The sequence below is a fragment of the Sorex araneus genome, chromosome X, assembly GCF_027595985.1.
Source record: "Sorex araneus isolate mSorAra2 chromosome X, mSorAra2.pri, whole genome shotgun sequence".
Classification (NCBI taxonomy): Eukaryota; Metazoa; Chordata; class Mammalia; order Eulipotyphla; family Soricidae; genus Sorex; species Sorex araneus.
This window is the reverse complement of record NC_073313.1, coordinates 189,515,830-189,536,596: the sequence shown is the minus strand read 5'-3', so window position 1 is coordinate 189,536,596 and position 20,767 is coordinate 189,515,830. Positions and strand designations below refer to the sequence as shown.

The 20,767-nt window shown below is 34.3% G+C and overlaps 1 non-coding gene across 1 annotated transcript; it reads right to left on the bottom strand.

Annotated features, from left to right (window-relative positions):
- Window positions 1–6,638: 6,638 nt before the first annotated feature.
- On the bottom strand, window positions 6,639–6,743 carry LOC129400554 (U6 spliceosomal RNA). The gene has a single exon (XR_008627776.1). It is a non-coding gene; the product is annotated as a U6 spliceosomal RNA (small nuclear RNA).
- Window positions 6,744–20,767: the final 14,024 nt, after the last annotated feature.

Below are 20,767 nucleotides of genomic sequence, written 5' to 3'. Positions count from 1 at the left end.
CTGTATTATGGATTCACCACCAGGATTTCACCATTCTACAAGGAAGTGATCAACAACATAAAGAGAGGGGTTAAGCAGGGTGATAACATTTCACTGCAACTCTTCAGGGCCACCCTTGAGAACGTTATACGATGACTGGAATGGGAAGTAATGGGAGTGAAGATAGACGGTTGACAACTACACCACCACCGCTTTGCTGATGACATCATTCTAATAACACCTAACATAACCCAAGCTGCACAAATGTTGGCCGACTTTGACCGTGAGTGTGGAAAGGTTGAACTGCAGCTGAATTTCACAAAGACAACGATCATGAGAAATGACTAGTTTCTGACATTCCATTCCAACAGAAGGAACATCTCTGAATGCAGCAATTATGTGTACTTAGGTCAAGAACTCAACATGATGAATGACTTGGCAGGAAAAAGAGAGCACTGTTGAACTACTTCAAGAGCGTGGAAGAAGTTGTTAAGAGGATGTGGAACCTCCGGCTATGGGTGCATCTTTTCGTATCCACCATTCTTCTTGCACTAATATATGCTTCAGAGAAATAAGCCCTATGAAAACAGGATGAGAATGCTATTCGAGTCTCCCAAAGAGCAATTGAAAGAGCTATGCTTGGAGTATCATGTTTCACTCATGTGAGAGAAGGAATCCGGAGTTCAACCTCTGTCAACAATGAAGGATCAGGGACGCTGCCTCTTTTGCCAAGATCTTAAAAATCCGATGGGCCGAACATGTAATTTGATTTGGAGACGACCACTGGACTTGAGTTGTTACTGACTGGATTCCACGGTATGTCAAAAGAACGCCTGGCTGTCCACTTAAGAGATGGTCTGACTTCTTTGTCAAGACTCGAATGAACAGTTTGATGCTCTTCGTGTTCCTGGATCGAGCAGGTGCCATTGGCTACACTAGTACACGACAGTGACACATGGAGACGTTACTGGCACCTGCTCAAGCAAATCAATGAGCAATAGAATGGCAGGTGACCCCTAGTCTTTTAAACAATTACTTTAGACCCAAAATTTTCCTTAAATTCTTAATATTTATTGTATTCACTTAAGACCTGCAGTTTTTACTCTGTTCTTTATTATTTTTAGACATTTTAAAAAGTCTAATTCAGATAACCCTTTCACTTGAATAAATCTTTAAATATCTTGTGGGCAGAGTTCAGACAGGTAAGCAAGAGAAACTTTTGTTCACCTTGAACAGTATTCTCAATAAAAATGCAAAATCCTATTACAGTTCATAACAACTATATAAATATGAGTCCTAGGCATTTCCATTACCACATCTTACTCTATTCTCCCATTTATTTATAATTTACCAATTATACTACCTTGCCAAATTAGTTCTCCTTGAACAACTTTTGACTTGCTCTTTTCCTCTGATATTTCTGATTCTATTTATTCACACAAGTAGCTATTTATGTATATAAGATAATTGCTCGATATTTTTAAAATAATAAAGTTAAATAATGACAAGGTAGTATCAGGCTCTGAGATTACATTAATAAAATATGCAAGCAATATAAGAGTGAAGTAAATAAGACAATTCTATGCCTTTGTAAAATGTAGTATAAAGTCACCTGACTTCCTAGAAAAGTAATCCTTAGAGTAGTGAAAGTGGTATGTATAAAATGATTCAAAGATGAATTCTACGACTGTGAAAGGTTTGAAATAATCTACACATCTAATGATAGGCTGATTTTTTAATAATAAGGAATACTGAAAATTAAAATTTAAAGAATTCATATGTTTATCTTTAAAGCTAGAAGTTCAGTAATTTTTCTCAAGAACAAAATTTCCTAAATAATGCATTAGCAGGCCTGGAGTGATAGTACAGAGGGTAGGGCATTTGCCTTGCATGCAGCCAGCCGGGGTTTGATCCCGGCATTCTATATGGTCTCCCAAGTACTGCCAGGAGTAATTCCTGAGTGCAGAGCCAGGAGTAACCCCTGGGCATTGCTAGGTGTGACCCAAACAGAACAAAAAATGCATTACCATTTGCCATAGTGAATAGTTGACCAAGACATAGATTTGAGTTTCTTATATTTGATCACATCAGACTGTAAAAATACAACAAATGTTAGATTTCTTCCTGTTTCATTAAAAATAATTTTGAACTCTAAAATGTCAAAAAATAATGATATGTTGCAGTATGGAGAGAAAAAGAATTCATTTGAATAGTAATTTGAATTTTTATTTTTGATTGAATATCTTATTTTAAAGCTCTTTAGAATTCCTCCTGTTTTTGGAGTCAAGGATAGTGCAATGTGTTGGGCACTTCCCTTGCATGCAATCAACCTAAGGTTTGACCCTTGACATCCCGTATTGTCCACAGACCATGCCAGATCACAGAACCAGAAGTATCCCCTGAGCACTACCTGCTGTGTCCCCAAAACAACCAAACAGACAAAATAAATTTCTCCTATTTTCCCATAGATTTCCTTATTTTTTTTGATATCACACTCTTAAAATTTGTTCACTTACAAAAGTAGCATGAATAATAAATGAAGAGATATGAAAAGTAATAACTTCCTTGAAGTCTTGCTAGTTGTGCAGAATAGACTAAGCTATATTTTATTGTATAGCATACCAAATTTTCATTCTAAATAAAAATAATTCATATAATATAATCTTTAAAATATTCATCAATAAATAAAGTCTGGAAATTTTTACTTTCTTTCCATGTTGTTTATTTGTCCTCGAAGCTTCCAATCTTATTTCATCTATATCTTGAGAAAATGAGGTCCTAGATGAAAAGATCCTTCAGTTTTTAAATAACTAGTTTAAAGATCATCAATGGGTTAAAGAAAATTGTAATAAAACATAGATGTAGTTATTAAACATTAAATGTGAAAATCAAGTATTTAATTTATTTTATTATTTCAAGCTACATTTTTAGATTTTCAGAGAATTCTAGTCACTGTATTATAATGTGGAATATGTAATAATTGAGATATTTAGAATTCATTATCTCTTTCAGGCAAATTACTGCATGATAAATTTTGTTAGCATGAAGACATGTAAACCTTTATTAAAATGAAACCTCATTTATTGAAATGAACTTATTTTCAAAATAGAACTTCTAAACTACCTATCAGTATTTATTGGTGTGAGCTGATTTAGAAAAAATTAGTTTAATGCATAATAAGTTGGTTTCTATATGTTCTCTGAAATAAGTTCTTTGGTATTTTATAATTACTTTTTTCTTATGGATACTACAGATAGAAGTCAGTAAATCATCTTTATCAATCTAGATCCTGACACTTCTTTGTGTAAAGAATTGTATTTAGAAATTTTCTTGCCTTATGAACTGACAGAGTGCAAGTTGATTGGCCTTCAGGCCTGGGATCTTGGGTCAGGCCTTTGATAAAGTTCAGTGGCTAAGAAAGAGGTCACTGATTACTATTTATAATTTGTTTTCTGATAATTTTATCATGCACATTTACTCAGAGGCCATGGTGGCAGTTCATAAATTGAAACAGATGAATAAAAATATGCAAAACTAATTCTGCTCATTTTCAAAGCATTAAGATATTTGTTATGTTCATTGAAATTAGAATGACATTATGCATTAACTACACAGCAATGGTGAGCAATAAAAAAAAAATTACCCTGTAGATAAGCACTTCTGGATTTTTAGATGAGTACTTATATTAGAGATAGTATTCTGAGGAAATCAGTGATCACGTTGGATCACATAGGGCTTTAAGTCTTATTTGGCACAAGGAATAATAAGAAAGACTTCTGTGTGCTACAGATCAGCCTCAGTGTGGTCACTGTTAGCGGAGAGGCAGATTAAATATTTTGTTTAAAATGAGAACAGTGGGGTCAGAGAAACTGTGTAGCAGGAGAGGGGTTTTGCATTCAGTGGACCCAGGTTTGGTGCCTGGTATCATCTATGGTCTCCAGAGCCCTGCCAGGAGTGATCCCCGAGTGAAAACCCAGGAGCAAACTGGAGCCCAGCTTAGTGTGGCCCCACCGGCCCTGCCCCCATCTGCCCTGTCACCAAATTAAATTAAAACTACCCCTACCACACACACACACACACACACACACACACACACACACACACACACACCAAGTCTTTTAACGCTTTTTCCCCTCTGGAAAAGTTTGTGTATACTTTTTTAACACCTATCATTTTTTTTTCTCTCTCACCCTTTACACTTCTCTGAGTAAATTTCTTTAAATAAAATTTTTTCTTAACTGAAAAAATGAGAACATTGAGGGGCACAGTGGCTGAATATATATATATATATATATATGTGTGTGTGTGTGTGTGTATATATATGTATATATACCATGCACTGTATGAGGCCTTGAGTTTAGATGCAAGAGAGAGAAAGAGACAGAATGAATGAGAATTGGATTGTCTCTGTTCATTTTGGCACTGTACTAACTATGGAGAAGAAACTTAAATTCAACAAAGTCCCATGTTCTCATCCATTATTCAACTAATAAAGGAGTGGAGAGTGTTAAAATAGTGAGTAAAAACAGTCCTAAAATAGTGTTGGTAGAAAAGTGTCCAGCAGATGTTAGTATGTTAAATGAGATTTAGCACGTTATAGAATTAAATGTTAATATGCTCACTGTGTATAAGATATTTTAGATATTAATGGAAATTAATGCTAATTGTCTCCTCACATATTATTTCTCCCTCAGGAGGGTGTCTTTCTTCCAGTGGAACTTATTGCTATTAAGTCTGTCAAGTCATCAAACAACCCATAAAATGTACTTTGGCCTCAGCTGCTAAGTTTACTTGCTACTCTTCAATACATCAAGTTGGTTGAGAGTGAAGTCAAACAAATCCACAGCACTTATTACTCATATAGCAGTCTTATAGACTCACATAGAAGCTTATAGCCGAGTCCTAAAATGTGCCTGAAAAAAAAGTGACTGAAACTATGATAGAAAGGAGTATGAATGAGAAATTAAAAACTAGCATGAAATGTGGATAGAAACTGCCCACTAGGAGCCAGAGAGATAGTATAGCGGGCAGGGTGCTTGCCTTGCACACAACACATTCAATCCCTAGCAACCACTGTGTTCCATTGCTAAAAATGGCTCCCTGAGCACAGAGAAAGAGTAAGCCCTGAGTACTGCTGAGTGTGCCCCTCCTCCCAGGGTGGGGGATGAAACAGGGAATGGAGCCAATAGTAGAGCTAGTACAGTGTTTCCGTGCATGTGGTTGATCTGGGTTCAAATCCTGGCACCCCATAGGGCCTCCCTAAGCCCCTCCAAGAATGATTCCCTTAGTGTAGAGCCAGAAGCCCTGAGCACCCCTGAATGTACACTCTCCTCACCAAATACCCCAAAAGAAATTGCCTACACAATTAAAACAGAAAATGTATGCTTTAGTCATTTAATAGGGTATCTATCCTTGCTCCTGGCAGAATCGAAGAGCATTCCCACCAAAATTCAGGTCAGTCTGTGTTGACTATGTAGTGACATGCAATCTCTATGTTACCCTCATAGACCTGTTTTCTTATTTAAAAATATTTATATTAACAGAAGGCTCAGGGCTAGGGAATGTTACTGACTTGTTGCAATTTCCAAAGATTGAAAGTGGGTGGCCATGTGAAAGGCAAACCCTCTACCCACTGTACTATCTCTCTGGCCTCTGTTCCCATTTTTCTTATTACAGATAACACTATCAATGTTCTTGCATATAAATGTACAGTGAAGATTTTTCTGATAAAAATATTTTTAATCAACAATTTTTAATTAACCTCATTGACAATTGCTAGTTTCCATTCCCATTGAGAAGTGAATGTCTGCTTCTCCACATTTTCACAAACTTCATCTTACCTAATTTATTTCTAGGTGATTCCACATTTATTTTTGTTTGTTTGTTTTGGGTTTGGGAGGCTTCAGGACAATACCCACCAGTGCTCAGAAATTACTTCTGACTTTGTGCTCATAATGCCCAGGAGACTTCTGCTGTCTCCAGGAGCAAAAGATGCAAGGCAAGTGCCATAACCCATGCACTATCTCTTGTCCTTCATATGTGTTTTTATTAGCATTAATTTACATAGCAGTGAAAGGACAACCTTTGTGTGTATGTTAATAATTTATATTTCTGAAATTCTCTGGTTCTGTGTTAACTATAATATATACTATTAAATATATAAATACCTGTTTTCGTCATCTCCATTGTTCTCTCAAATTCTGTTTTGATATTCTAATTTTCACTTGATTTCTATTTCCATTTTTCATTTTCATTTTCTATTTTCATTTTTCATGCTATCAAACTTTTTTCAACATAAGACTATTTGATTTCTTTAATTAAAAAATTTTAGACATTATTATTAAAAATATTAGGCTTTCATGCATAAAACATAGGAGTATTTAAAACTTATTTATATTTTGTAGCATGTCTTTTCTGTTTTGCTATGATATCAATTCCATAAGAAAAAAAGTTTTATATAAATCTAATTCTCTTTTTTTTCTCTCATGCATAGTTTAATAAAATTCCAACAGTAAACTTTTTCAATGGTTTGGTTTCAATACCTGCCTACCAAGAGTTATTACTTATTTCTTGTTCAGTAATTGTCAAAGAAAGTAACTTTTATAGTTAAGAAAAGTTCTAAATTTGAGTTGGATAAATAATATTTATTTTGAAATATAGACTATGTAAAATAAATCTCAGGTTTTCAAGCCATCCTTTTATAGGGGCTATGATAATCTTCACTGAATGATATAAATTTTAGTGCATATGCTACTGAAGAAAATGCTACACTTAATCTTTCTGATCATAGACTGTTCTGAACTGCTATAATTTGTGTGTGGGTCTCAGTACTTATATGTGTGCTTCAGTATTTATTGAATTTTAAAAATTTATATCTAAAATTACTTTACTTATTCTGGGATTGCACTTAAACAAGTGCTAAGATAATTTACTTTCTAAGTTTTGTGTACTCTTTAAATGTTCAGAATGTTCTAGCTACTTTTATCAAATTTGAAAGTGCTAGTGATAAGCTGAAAGTACCTAGGATTTTGCTAATTTTTAACATTTATTGCCACATACATCTTAAATAATTTGTATGTTTCTCACTTCATTAGCCCACTTCAGGCACCTCTACTTTTAAGTTTAGATTCATTTCACCAACCCCTTAAAAATGCATTTCGAGTTTTTGCATCTTAAAACATTGATGCTCATATATTAGCTCCCTTCAAACTATAGCCTAAAGGAAACATTTGTTGTATTTTACATCTCTCTGAGTCTGTCTCTGTCTCTTTTTTCTCTCCTCTCTCTCTCTCTCTCTCTCTCTCTCTCTCTCTCTCTCTCTCTCTCTCTCTCTGTCTCTTTCTCTCTACTCTCTCCTTAAGGAAGGCAGGAAGAGAGGCAAGAAGAGGAAGTTAATTGACCTCTTGACCAAGTCCTTCTGTTTGGGGAGGTTGTTCCACATTACCCTTGTGTGGTTTACAGTATAAGCCAAATAGAGGTCTGTAGTAGAGGGACTAACAGTGTCAGGATCAGAGGCCTAATTGTCTGTTTTCTTGAAGTTAAGGTTATTGGCAGCTGCCATTATACTATCTATGCTGCTGTCACCCAGCACAACCAACCAGTATGCACTAATTGCAGTGGCCTTTTCATCAAGTAAGATCATCCCACTAAACACAAAGAGCTGTCTTTCCATTAGCACAGACAGTAGCCAGCTAGATCAGCTGGGCTCCTTGAGTATGATTGGACTGTCATATTGTTATGATTTGTTCAAGTTTAGAGCATTTAGCAGATACCCTTTGCACCTCTCTTTGTACCTGAATACTATAACCTGACTGCCCCTATCATTTAAGAGGGTACTATAGCTTTTCAAAGTTCAGCAGTACACAATTGCAGGCAGGCAACTGGTTTCTGACAAGAGATCAATACTGTCCTTCCAAACGCTGGAGTCAAGCTGCTGGGTCTGTCAGAGGGATGTGTGCTGTAATTGGATCATGGATGCTGCAAGTCATCTGAGTTTCCCTTCAGCACTGTCACAGCTGTCAGATGTCATCCCTTTGTACAGCTGTCACTGCGGGAGGGTTGGGGCTCTTTTGCCGTTCTAACCCAATGCAAATGTCCACTTAGCAGATGAATATTGAAGATATTAGACACTTCTTTATGCCTTTATGCAAAATAAAGATCTGTGTCATCTGTGGATTTCATGGAAATAAGCTGCAATTTATTCACTGTGAGAAAAGTGAAGTGAAGCCTGTAAAAATGAGAAATTATTTGGTTCAGGCTATTAAAAAAAGGACTATTTTATGGAATAAACAACAATATGCAGATTTTTTTCTTGAGATGGAAAAACTAATAGTGTGCAATATTCCAAATGGTCAACTTATATTTGAATGATATTTTGTAATAGATGTGCATTTTTTCTTCATTCTTATTAGAAAGAGATACATTTTGAATAGACTTAGGTTTCATTTGAATAATCAAAATGTATTGAAAATATAAACCCAATATATATTTTTAGGAAGAAACACAATGCTGTTTAAGGAAAATAGTTACATTCATAATAAGTCAAAGCATTACTAGAAAGTTCTTAGAACAAAGTGTCAATGAAAATAAGCATGATGTTTTGGTCATGAAGTTCTTTTTTTATAAATTATTGCAAATGTAATAAAATTTCCTACAGTTGGAAAAATCATTTAAAATCCAATGAGTTAATTCTGCTTATTAATCAATATTTGTTAAAATTTAAAACAGCATTTTACATGTAAATATTTTTATTATATTGTACTTATGTTTATAACATGTTTCTGAAAATTATGAGTGGTTAACTTCTGAAAGTGTATAACTTGTGTCCTATACACTTGTACTCATGACAAAAATAAATGTCTCCAATGTTGCTCTGGCAATTGTACCATTATATCTTAGATCAAGAATTTTCATATTATTTAGATGCATCCACAGTTTTTTCTAAACCATTGCAAAATAAAGTTATATGTATGTGTATGTATGTATACATATATATGTGTTCATATATTTGTGTGTATATATGTGTGTATGTGTGTGTGAAATACATACACACATACTCACATACACACACATGTGTGTGTGTATGTGTGTGACAATTTTCTTCCTGTCTCCCTAAGCTGATGTCAGAATCATTTTTGGATAGAGACAGGGTAATTTTTGGATCTGGGTGACTGACTTCATTTTTCTTGAGGTCCAGACCACACACCACCTTCTCTGTCAAGCAGGCAGCTTGCACCAGCCCTGCTGACAGAGTAACATGAACCTTATTTTCCAATATCTGACCTTAGCATCCCGTCATTCACCATGGGACTCACTGGGTCAGTCCCTCAAATATTCAAACTTTTTGCCTAAATCTGGCAGTAAGAGGTGACTTCACCTCATTTGTGATGGCCAAGATTTTTTGAGCCCAAAATTAGTGACTACCAAAGTCATATCTTAGACATTATGTCTATATTGTAGAGTAAAGCATTGGAAAGGAAGAGAGAAAACCAAGAAAGTACAGACATTATTTTTCTACAAGATGATGCATTGAAATGAGCATAAAACAAATAATCAGGATAAAATGATTGATTTTCTCCATGACTCAGCACTTATCTCTAAAAGTTATTTTACTTCTATTGGGAGCATGATTTTAAAAAAATGAAAAATGGAAATGTTTTACCCCTGTAAAACTATTTAACAATTAAATCTTAGTTGACCATCACAAGTATAGTAAAAGCATCTTCAGTTATTACTTGGGCAGAAAATATAAAAATGAATGAAGTAAAAATGTTAAACTTAGTTTCATAGGGTATTCTTCTATGATGGTAACTGTGGACTTTATATGCAACTCTAATGATTCAAGTAGATACTTTTTTATTTTAAATCATGGTTTATGGCTAATTACATCAGAGATCCAAAACAGTCTTTTTTACATTTGCATTAATAAGAATGTCACATGACTACAGTGAAGTAGAGGTATACATCAAAGATAGATTAAAGGTTGGTTAAGCATCAAACCATGTTCCATATGTAAATTTATAGCAATGATGTGCTGTAGAAAGATAGCTTACCCTCTCTTTCTCTGCTACTAAATAAAATTAAAAATTCACAACTCTGGTTTATGGGATTTTAAATGAATTTGATCTCTCTTTTGGGCAGGGCAAATAAGTGTTTTGTGATGTATTATTTTATATAAAAAAAAAAAGACCATCGTTCTGGCTCATTTAATTTTGCGAGTGAATGATCTAAGATTAACTACAGACTAGTCAGTGCAGTTTAAAAGCTGAAAGCAATTTTCAGCCATAGATGGTAATGCCACATTCAGTCCACAACCGAATGATTCTAAATGACTAAGCTTCGAGGTCTTTGTATATGACCACAGGGCCTGATAAAGCCATAGGAACACAGTAAAAGCACAAAAATAGTTCCAATTTATTTGGTGCCATCACCTTAATGAGATTAATACGGACGTGTTCATGTGCCTAATTGGTGATTTTGTTTTAACTAGTAATGAAAGATTAAAACTTCAGGCAACAGGCTGCTTGCTGGAAAGAGGATATGGGGGCAAGAACTGGGAGTTTTAATTATCAAAAAGGAAGTCAGTGAAACACATCATTGCAAAGTTAATAATAATTCTTTTATTTTTTTTTAAATGAACTGATTCAAATGTGTATTCTGAACTGGTCTTTCAGTTTTGTAGAAAAGAGTAAAATTATCAATAGACTCTTAGTCACAGAGAAACAAAGATGTTACTTCTGGTGGGAAAAAAAGTGTTAAAACTGGAATGCCTTCACCCCCAGGCTACTATGGAATTTAGAATAAGTGGCATTTTATTTTAATTTATTTTTAACCAATTAGGACAAGTGAGTGACCTGTGGCTGACTGTCCTGCTATGTCCCCCAGCATCCCAGTAAACCAGAGCATCTTTGGAACAACTTCACCTCTGACTTTTGAAGGGGTTGCTCCCTCAAAGTCTAGTGGTAACGGTTTAAATGCTAACACTATTAAGCATGCTGCCAAAACACAAACTCTCAGCCTAAGTCATTAAAATTTAATTATAAGGGGGCAGCTGAGCCCAGTTTGAATTTTAACTCAGAAAAAAAAAATCTTCTTTAAAAAAAAAACTAATAAAAATCAAACCACCCAACCAAACCTATCAGCATCTGTCTATCTGTCTATACTGGCCTAGTGAACTATATTTAAATAAAACTGAAGGATTTCTTTTTAAATCAGAGTTCAGTATGCTCACAATCCTCACACTGAAACACATTTGAAAACCACATTTGATTACTTCCTGATCATAACCATAAAACGGGCCATTATTTTAGCTCATTGTTGTTGATGGGTTGTATAACCTGTGTAGTGTATTTAGTTCTTTGCTAGCGTGTTAATTTCATCTTTCTGAACAGATGTAAAAGAAATCTCTTTAGGCTGCCAACTACATAAAACAACATGATCCGCATTATTATTTACCTCCTGAAACTTTGCCCAATACTAAGGCTTCTTTCAGATTACACAAAAATCCCTGAAATGCAAGCATTTGGTCTTTGATGTTCTATTATGAACCATTTAAAAAGGACTCTGGGTAGTGATACTGTGCAGTGTAAGATGTTACCTTCCCAGAGAATGAAGACAGAAATATATTTTACATTTCTTGTCAGATTGAACTTTAAGACATCCTGACTGCTTTCTCTATAATTTAAACATCACAGCCAAAATGGCAACATGCTTTGTTCAGTTCCAGTTGTGTGGAGTTTTAGTGCTTCATTGATTCAGAGGAAGGCTGAGGCTGGCACAGGGAGCAGGGCGACGGAATCACACTCTCACTGCAGCATGTCAAGCCATTATATCTGGGACCAGAATGTCACCGTGGTCTCAATGGTTCGTCAGCTGAAGGATATGGTTAACAAATGTAAAACCAAACTTCAGAGGAGCTGGTTTTCTGTGCTAAGTGATCTGTATTCCCTCTGAATTTACTTTCCCCTAACCCCGTGAAATTAACAGTACTTTCTGACATTCGACCCCCTGACCTCACACATAATAAGAATTTAAAAAGCACCATGCATGAGTGTGTCTCTGTAATGCAAAACTGGAAAAAATGACCATGTCACAGTTTTATTATACAAAACCTTCTCAATCTCCATTGCATGCTTCATATATGAGTGCTCAGTTTAAAGTTATTATAAAGAAAAACACAATTTGAAGAGTAATAATTCACTGTCCATGACTTTTATAGACAATAAATTGTAGCAAGTACATATTGCTACCCAAAAGCTTTGTACTCCATTAATGCAGATATTTACCACAAAAAGTGTTAAAAATAGTCTGCTGGAAGAATGCTGGTTCAAAGGAAGGGGCTTCCACAGAGCCGGTTGCCAAGGGTGCAAGTGCATGCACAATGTGTAGGTCTCGAGGTTTAAGAGGCAGAAGCAGGAAAGTGTTATGTGGAAATGATTTTGTGTTATCAAGCTCAGGGGATGACAGCATACAAGAGTAAGAACAAGGTGCTATGTGGCTTTTTCTTCTCTGTGAAGTAAAGATTGGCAGCTGGAAGTAAGGCTTACAGACAGACCTGCACACAGGACCTCTTCACCTAGGACTCATAATCACTACTCAAAGGAAAACGCATTTACCAGGGAAAAGCGGCTGTAGCCATCAGAAGTGTGCTTAAAACACCACTTAAATATCACTTTATACGCTATTACTTGCAAACTGTGGCTTCGTATTAAATTATACTTGCATAGGCTTTTGCTTAGGTGCTGATAATGCTTTTGAGGTTGCATTGGTGAAGAAGAATTTAGGCTGCTTTACAAGAGACGTGACCAGAATATTCCATGCAGCTGACAGTGACAGGGTGAAAAATTGCAGAACTGTACTTTCTTTCCCCATATAGATTGTAATTTTAATTGTCATTGTGGCCCTTCTGTTTTAATTATGGGACTTCTTTGATATATATGAGGACATCGTATTGAATGAAAATATGGTGCTATAATAGTCTCTTTATAATTAATGACTACATGTAGATCTTGGTGCATAAAAGGGAAGGAATAAATGAACAATTTATTTAACTAGGTTTTGGATTTCTTTCTGTCTTCTAGTGAATATAAAATGATCCCAGGGCTTCTGAGAATGTTTGATCTAAGAACTGCACAGAATATCTAATAAATACCTTTAGGCTAGATACAAAACATATTATGTTTTAAAATGTTCTGCCCACAAATGCTAAAATTTATCTATTTACCCTATTATACTTCAATCTGAAATAAAAGATTCTTTTATTCATTTGAAAGCATCTTAAATGTGTCTTCTTGAAGAGATTTTTACCTGTTATAAAACTAATTTGTTACTATAAATGAGGTAAAATGAGACTTCAGGAAAATGACTTTTGAAGCTTGATTTATCAAACTGAAAGAAAAAAGTGATGCACATACTCTCAACTTCTGTTTTCAAAATGCATTTGATACGTGCTGCCTTTTTTTTTATTCCCTCTCAAGGAAGAATAAATGAAGAAAACATTTTTTTTCTCACTTACTACTTACCACTATTTAAAGAGAAGCTGTTTTTCTACAGATCAGAAAATAACAATCTATTCATAGGCCATTTAAAGTCCCTGTAAACTGTGAAGAGGAAATGGAAAAATGCAGCAAAGGCTTAACATTGTTCTTCAACTATCACGTAACAAGCTGACTCTATAAAGCCACTCTGACATAAATATGCCGGACTCATATACATTTCAAGAGAGCCAGACCTCTGTGGATTTCTGGAAGCAGACCTATTTGTCCAGGGTCTGTCACTGTAAAACAGGAAAATGCCCCCTGACAAGCTTCTGCTAATTTTATTGTGGCACGGAGTCCTGTGCATACATCCTCTCCAGTATGAGTGCAGTTCAATTGCAGAGCACGATGAAATTGGATCGGCAGAGACAGGGACTACCCTGGGGTCAGCTGTGACCATGCCACTTCCATGTGATGTCTAGTTGGGGTGATGGTGTGTAAATAAACGTAGGGAATTGCAAATCTTGTCATGGCCACGCAGAACAGCTCAAGCATTTAAAGATGGTTGCCCGCAAACCTAACTGGAAGGTAGTTGCTCTGTGTGGGAGCTGAGGAAATACTCAGTTCTTTGCTGAAGTCTTCTTGACATCTCTGAAAGTACTGACCCAGCGTTAAGTTGCTGAAGGGATTAATCACTAAATTGTTTTTCATCCTAGTGGAAAGTAAAGAAACAAACTAATCATGTTTGAATATTGCGCTTTTAAAGCTATGGTGCTGATACCAGAGACACTTTTTATTTATATTATCCTAGTTTGATTTATTTGTTTTTTTTTTAAATGAGGTGAAGCATCTTAATGTCCCACTGTTTATTGAATTTCACACATTAAAGTTCTATGAGCTCTTGTCATTATTATGAACTTTCTTAATGTTAGAAAATAAAATATTATAGAATTCACATTTTGTGCTTATGAATCTAATTTTATTTAAATACTACTTACAGTACTCATTAAAATATACTTAGGTTTTCCTACCTTCAACCAATAAGATGTATTTTTTACCAGTTTTGCATTTACATATATCTGTTTTTCTGTTACTTTTCTCACATGACAATTACCTTTCATTACAAATTTATAAAATCATTTACATTTTAGCAGTTTAAATGTTTCTGCTGACATTTTGTAACTATTACCCTCTTCTAGAATGGCATATGTTCAGGCAGTTAATAAAAAATTAAATGGAATAGCACTAGACAAGGTGAAGCTTTGTATCAGAGCGTTCTCCACATTTCTGAAAATACCATCTCTGTGCTGCAAACTGTGAAGTGAGGTTAGGGCTGTGCCAATATGTGTATTTGTCATAACTGTCACAGAGACCGCGAACTAGACAATCACACAGCCCTTAATTAGACAGTTATATTTTGCTTTTTAGAAATTGTCCTCATGTAAAATGGTATCTAAGAACCAAGAGAGGTGCTAAGAGCTAAGAGGGCAAAGAATGCCAACATAAAAACATTTTAATTTCTTCAAGGATTTAGTAACTGCTGCTTAATTTCTTAAACACAGAAATGATGTATGTGGCATAAAAGAATGTAGCCAGAAAGAGGCACATTGTAGGGAATATTGAAATAGCAATAAATTGAATTACATATTACTAAGGAGTAATATTTTCATATCAATTTTGAAACTGCAAATGAAAAAAATCCACAACTGAGCATTCAAATAGTGAAGGTATCATAAATGTTTTTTCAAGTGTTTATATAGGCTCAGATTTGTGATATTGCTTCATTAGAAAATTCAAATTTAATTATTTATTACTGAAAGTAAAACACATCTTTTTATCAAAGATCATTCATACTTTTATTTTTGTTAATTTTAGAAGTATATGTATACAACATAATAAACATATATTTCAAGACAGACAATTAATCTTCATTCTCAAAGTAAAATTGTTGAACACATTGCTTTCTTTTAAAACATGATTTTAATTTTATATTTATATGCAAATTTAAAGTTTTATGGAAAAAAGACATACATATCAACATAATTATGTCTGTATAATTTATTTTATCCTTATATGCATCTTTTTCTTTATATACATCTCTCTTGTTTCTAAAAAAGCAAATGAAATACTCTTTTAATAAGTGTTATCTTGATCCATTTTATATGTTGAAGAGTGAAAATTTAAATTACATGTATCTCTTATGTAATGAATCACCAATCACTTGATAAAGAATGTTTACCAGTAATTTTCCTTCAGATAAAAGTGTGATGAGTTACATATTCTTGCATATGAAAAAAGTAAATTAGTAGAATTTTTAAAAATAATAAAATTTATCTAACAGTCTATCTTTTATATCATTTTTGATACTCAGATATTTTAAGATATTTGTATCTTTTTATAATTGGAGTAGAAATATTTTAGATTTCTGAAACCTCAGGACCAGAAGTCTCAAAAATTCTAATAAATCAAAACTATAGAAGATCATAAACTTCTTTACTAGGAAGTTAATATAAACTAATTCAGAAAGAAGAAATTTGACCTATTTGTATGCTTTTAATGTTGGAAATTTTATGATTTCATGAGGAAAAATAACAACTAATTTGGGATAACTTGCATGGTTCATCCCATTTTAAATTTTTATTCAATAGGCATATCATAGAAGTTTTAACAGTCATAGCAGATTAACCTTGCCTTTGCTTTTGGAGGCTAGTCATCTGATGAATTTACATGCAACTGGATGAAAATGCTATTTGGAGAGAGATTGAGAGTTTATTTGATTAAATCCCTTTCTCCACTACCTTGACCTCTTTCTTGTGAAATAATCAGAACTGTTTAGCAAGAATATTCAGGCATTAATAATGAATTGCTTTTGACTGGTTTCTTCTGCATGCAACAAACCATTGGTGTCTCTGCTTTTTTCATTTTTTCTAAACAATGCTTTCCATTTAATGAACACTGTGATTAGAAATAGTAAAATAAATGTATCTCTGAGGAGTTGGTTTTATAATTTGTAGGCAATTTTGCTATTTTTACTGCAAAATTGTTATTTTCCTCTTCCTATTCTAAAGATCTCCCCACAATGTATAAATGTATAAGCAGAACCAAATGCTTCAATGTGATTGGGCAGTCATTACATGATTTATGCTCACTAACTATAAGGATGGTTTTGTGAGTTCTCAGAATAATATGATCTCAAATAGTGCTATTGTTCATGATTCTATTGTCTGGCTGTTTATATATTTCTCTCTCATAGAACCTGCCTAGGTTTCCAACACTTTTGTTACTCAATTTAACCAGTTCACACTAATTTCCATGAACAGTTTTAGGTCATATGTCACAGAATCTTTGGTGTTTAAGAGATTTCAGAGATCATCTGATATAGGCTATTATTAAATAAAAATTTTTGCAAGGATTTAAATTAATTTCTCATAGATATAACTAGTACTGAAAGATTTGCGATATCCACTCTGAGCTGAGAAAAAGAAATACAGGGGCAGGAGAGATAGTACATGATGAAGGTGCTTGTCTTGCACATGGGAAACTTATCCTATCCCCTCCGGCAACACCCTGAGTGATTCTTTATCACAGAGCCAGGATTAAGTCCTAAACACCTCTGATCATGACCAAATCTCTAACCAAATAAACTTAATAATTTTATATGCAATTTTATAATGAAGTACATGATTTAAGAAAAAAATGGGGCTGAAGCAATAGTACAGTGGTTAGGGAATTTGTCTTGCATGTAACTCACCCAGTTTGATCCCTGTAATGTCCCTTTTGTTCCCCGAGCCCTACCAGGACTGATTCCTGAGTGTACAATGCCAGGAGGAAGACCTGGATATTACAAGGTATGGCAAAAAGAATAATAATAATGAAAAAGAAAAAAGGACATAAGATGTTACTGTCCTCACCCATTTAAAATATAATTGGAGGGGTGGGGGGAAGGTTTATTGTGGTTCCTGGTGGTGGAATATGTGCACTGGGGAAGGGATGGGTATTCAAGCATTGTGTAACTGAGACTTAAGCCTGAAAGCTTTGTAACTTTCCACATGATGATTCAATAAAAATAACAAAATTAAAATAAATAAATAAATAAGCTAGCAAAAAAATAAATAAAAATAATTGAAAGACAATATATTCACATTTAAAGGCAAGAAAACTATTTAAAAGTATTTTAAAATAACAAATTACAAACGAGTTAGAGAATTCTTACCATAAAATTTGAGAGGCAGTATTTTCCTTCACATATTTCTGAATTATTAATGCATGAATGTTAGGCTTTAATTGGCAAAAATATTATCAATGTTTGGGAGCTATAATACCTTTCAAATATAATGCCAATGTGAAGTACTGGAAGCAAGCAAGTGAAATATCTCTAAAAGTACAGTTATTTCATCCTGAACATTCTCAATATTTTCAGTAGTTTCATTTTGGGGCAGTTGCAGATTTTACCGTAACTATACTTTAATGTACTGTGCCTTTAATAAAGCTACAGTATCTTGTCTTTGAACTAAAGTAAGCTTCATTATAATTTGTTCCTTAATAACATGTACTTCACTGTAACATGTAAAATGTTTGGCTTTCATGAACAACTCTATGGAAAGCAGTACAGGATTCATTTGCATTTAGCAATTATAATACATTACAAAATACTAAGCTATAAAAATCTACTCTAAAATAATTTTAAATAATAATTTCACAACTTTACAAGTAGAATATAGTCAGATTACAGTAACAAATTGCTGTGTCTCTGTTGAGTAAAGTAGAATTGGTTCATTACTTTTTTACCTTGGTACTACTGAAGAAAGATTTAATTCTTAAATAATGAAAAAGGTATTATATTGAGAGAAAAGGATCACTTAGTTTGTTTCTACATAGGTAAAATGTATATTCCTTGATCACGTTACTGGTATGCTATGTTTGGGCAAGGTTTTTTTTAAGACTCAAATGACCTTATGATTGCCCTGTTTTAGGTATTTATAGGTCCATTTTTTAATTATGAAGGATGCATACTTTAAAAATTCACATTCAAAACCATCTAAATATATACAATAAAATTAACTTTTTTAGTGATATCAAAACATACCTACTCCTAAAGTTAATTTTTTTGATGTTTTACATCTTATAGGGATCAAATAATGATGAAAAGGTTATGTTCAATTGTATCATATAAATTTGAAATCTATACGATATATTTAAAGATTTCTGAAAAGTATATAATTCATTTAATAAATTACACTTATGGTACAGTTTAATATAATAATAATTTAATAATATATGTTGGGTAATGCAATTTTCTTGCTATTTATTATTTTATGGACTAGAGCAATAGCACAATGGGTAGGGCATTTGCCTTGCACGCAGCCAACCCTGGTTGGATTTCTCTGTCCCTCTTGGAGAGGCTGGCAAGCTACCAAGAGTATCCCGCCCGCATGGCAGAGCCTGGAAAGCTACCTGTGGCGTATTCAATATGCCAAAAACAGTAACAAGTCTCACAATGGAGACGTTACTGGCACCCACTCAAGCAAATTGATGAACAATGGGATGACTTAAGTGCTACAGTGTTTATTATTTTATGCATATAGAATATGATATTCTGATATTAGTTATAATATAAAAACTAAAGTCAATGGTATTAAAAACCCATAGCACTTAAGAAAAGACAATATATTAAACAGATAAATTATGGACTCTTTCATGGAGAAAATTCTATTTCAGGAGATATCTAGGTTTAGTTCAAATTAGCCCAGTAATCATTTATTATCATCCACTATGAAGTAGTCATGCTCTGAAGGAGTTTAGACACAATAAGAACATAGCGGAAGGAACAACAAATTCTACCTGCTATATTAATAAAATTTCCATAGACATGTTGCATTTGATCAAATTCTTAAATGAGATACATGGGGATAGGAGGTATTTTATGATACATGAAAAGCTTAAGAAGAACAGTATTAGGACACTCAAGTCCCACTGCCAATGCCTTGTAAGTTCACCTAATGGCCTTGTTCCAGAGACTCATAAATAAATCTTGAAAGAGACCAAGTTGTCACAGAAATTTCTTGAATACCCAGTCTTGGGTGAAACTTCCTGAGTGATCTCAGGAGAGGGGTGGACCAAGTTTACACCCTACCAATTCCCCGGGCAGCTGCAATCACACTTCGGCCGTCACAAGACAAGACAAGAGTTGTTGCCATGCCTCCAGCCAGACTGCCCTGTCAAACATTCAGGATTTTCCAGAACAACATCTCCAAACTCTATAATACAAACATCCCAGTAAGAGCACACCAGATTGGATGGTGATGTAGTGTAGAAGCCAACTAACAAAAACACGAACACAGAAGACTTCATTTGCAACAACAGCTTAGTAAACCCTCACACAAGGACTTAATATCCTTCATGGTGAGATAAAATAATTTTCAAAAATTTTCTTTTAATGGAATACTTTTTATTATTCCATTAGCCATTAATGGTAAAAGCAATATATTGTTAAAAATAAATAAATAAATTAGTGTGGATCTGTTATGGAGGTGAGCTTGAAGGGTGGATGGGAAAATGAAGACAATGGTGAAGGAAAGGGGTGATAGTAACGGTGGGATTGGTGTTGCATTATTAAATGCCAGTAACAAATCATTATAAACAACTTCTTAAACCACAGTGTTTAAAAAAAGTGGGGAAATTTTAGACAATAATAACAGACAGTATTAGATATAAAGCTATGAATATTAGAGGAAGGGACTCTTCATCATTGCAGCTGAAACCAAGGGAAATTGTAGAACTATGGTAGTTGATAAAACCAATATTTGGGGGCAGAACTCAAAGCATCTTACATTCCTTTCTGTAATTTTTTGGTTTGGTTTTGTTGCAGCGGGGATGGGGGGTGAGGGGGGGGAACTCCTGGAAGCATTCAGAACTTGCTTCTGGCTCTGTGGTCAGGACTAGGAGATGCTTGGAGACCACATGCTCTCTGGAGATAGAACCTGTGTCAGCCGTGTTCAAGAAAAGTGCTCTCCTACTGTGCTATCTCTCTAGCCCCTACATCTCAGTTTTCTGTCTGCATTTGATTCAACATGTTTCAAAGTCCTGTGTATGACCCAATACCAAATGTAAGGAACATACTCCAAAGCCAAGTTTGCCCTAATAAAGGTGTCACAGAAGCAAGTATATGGGTTCATCACTTCAGAAGTCTACTCCTCATTTGTCCAGAAAGTCTTCGTTGCACAGAACATAATGTGCAGTCAGTATATTCTCTAACTCTGGTCCTTTAAACTTTGTTTAAACTTGATGAACTGATCCTTAGTCTGTGGATCATT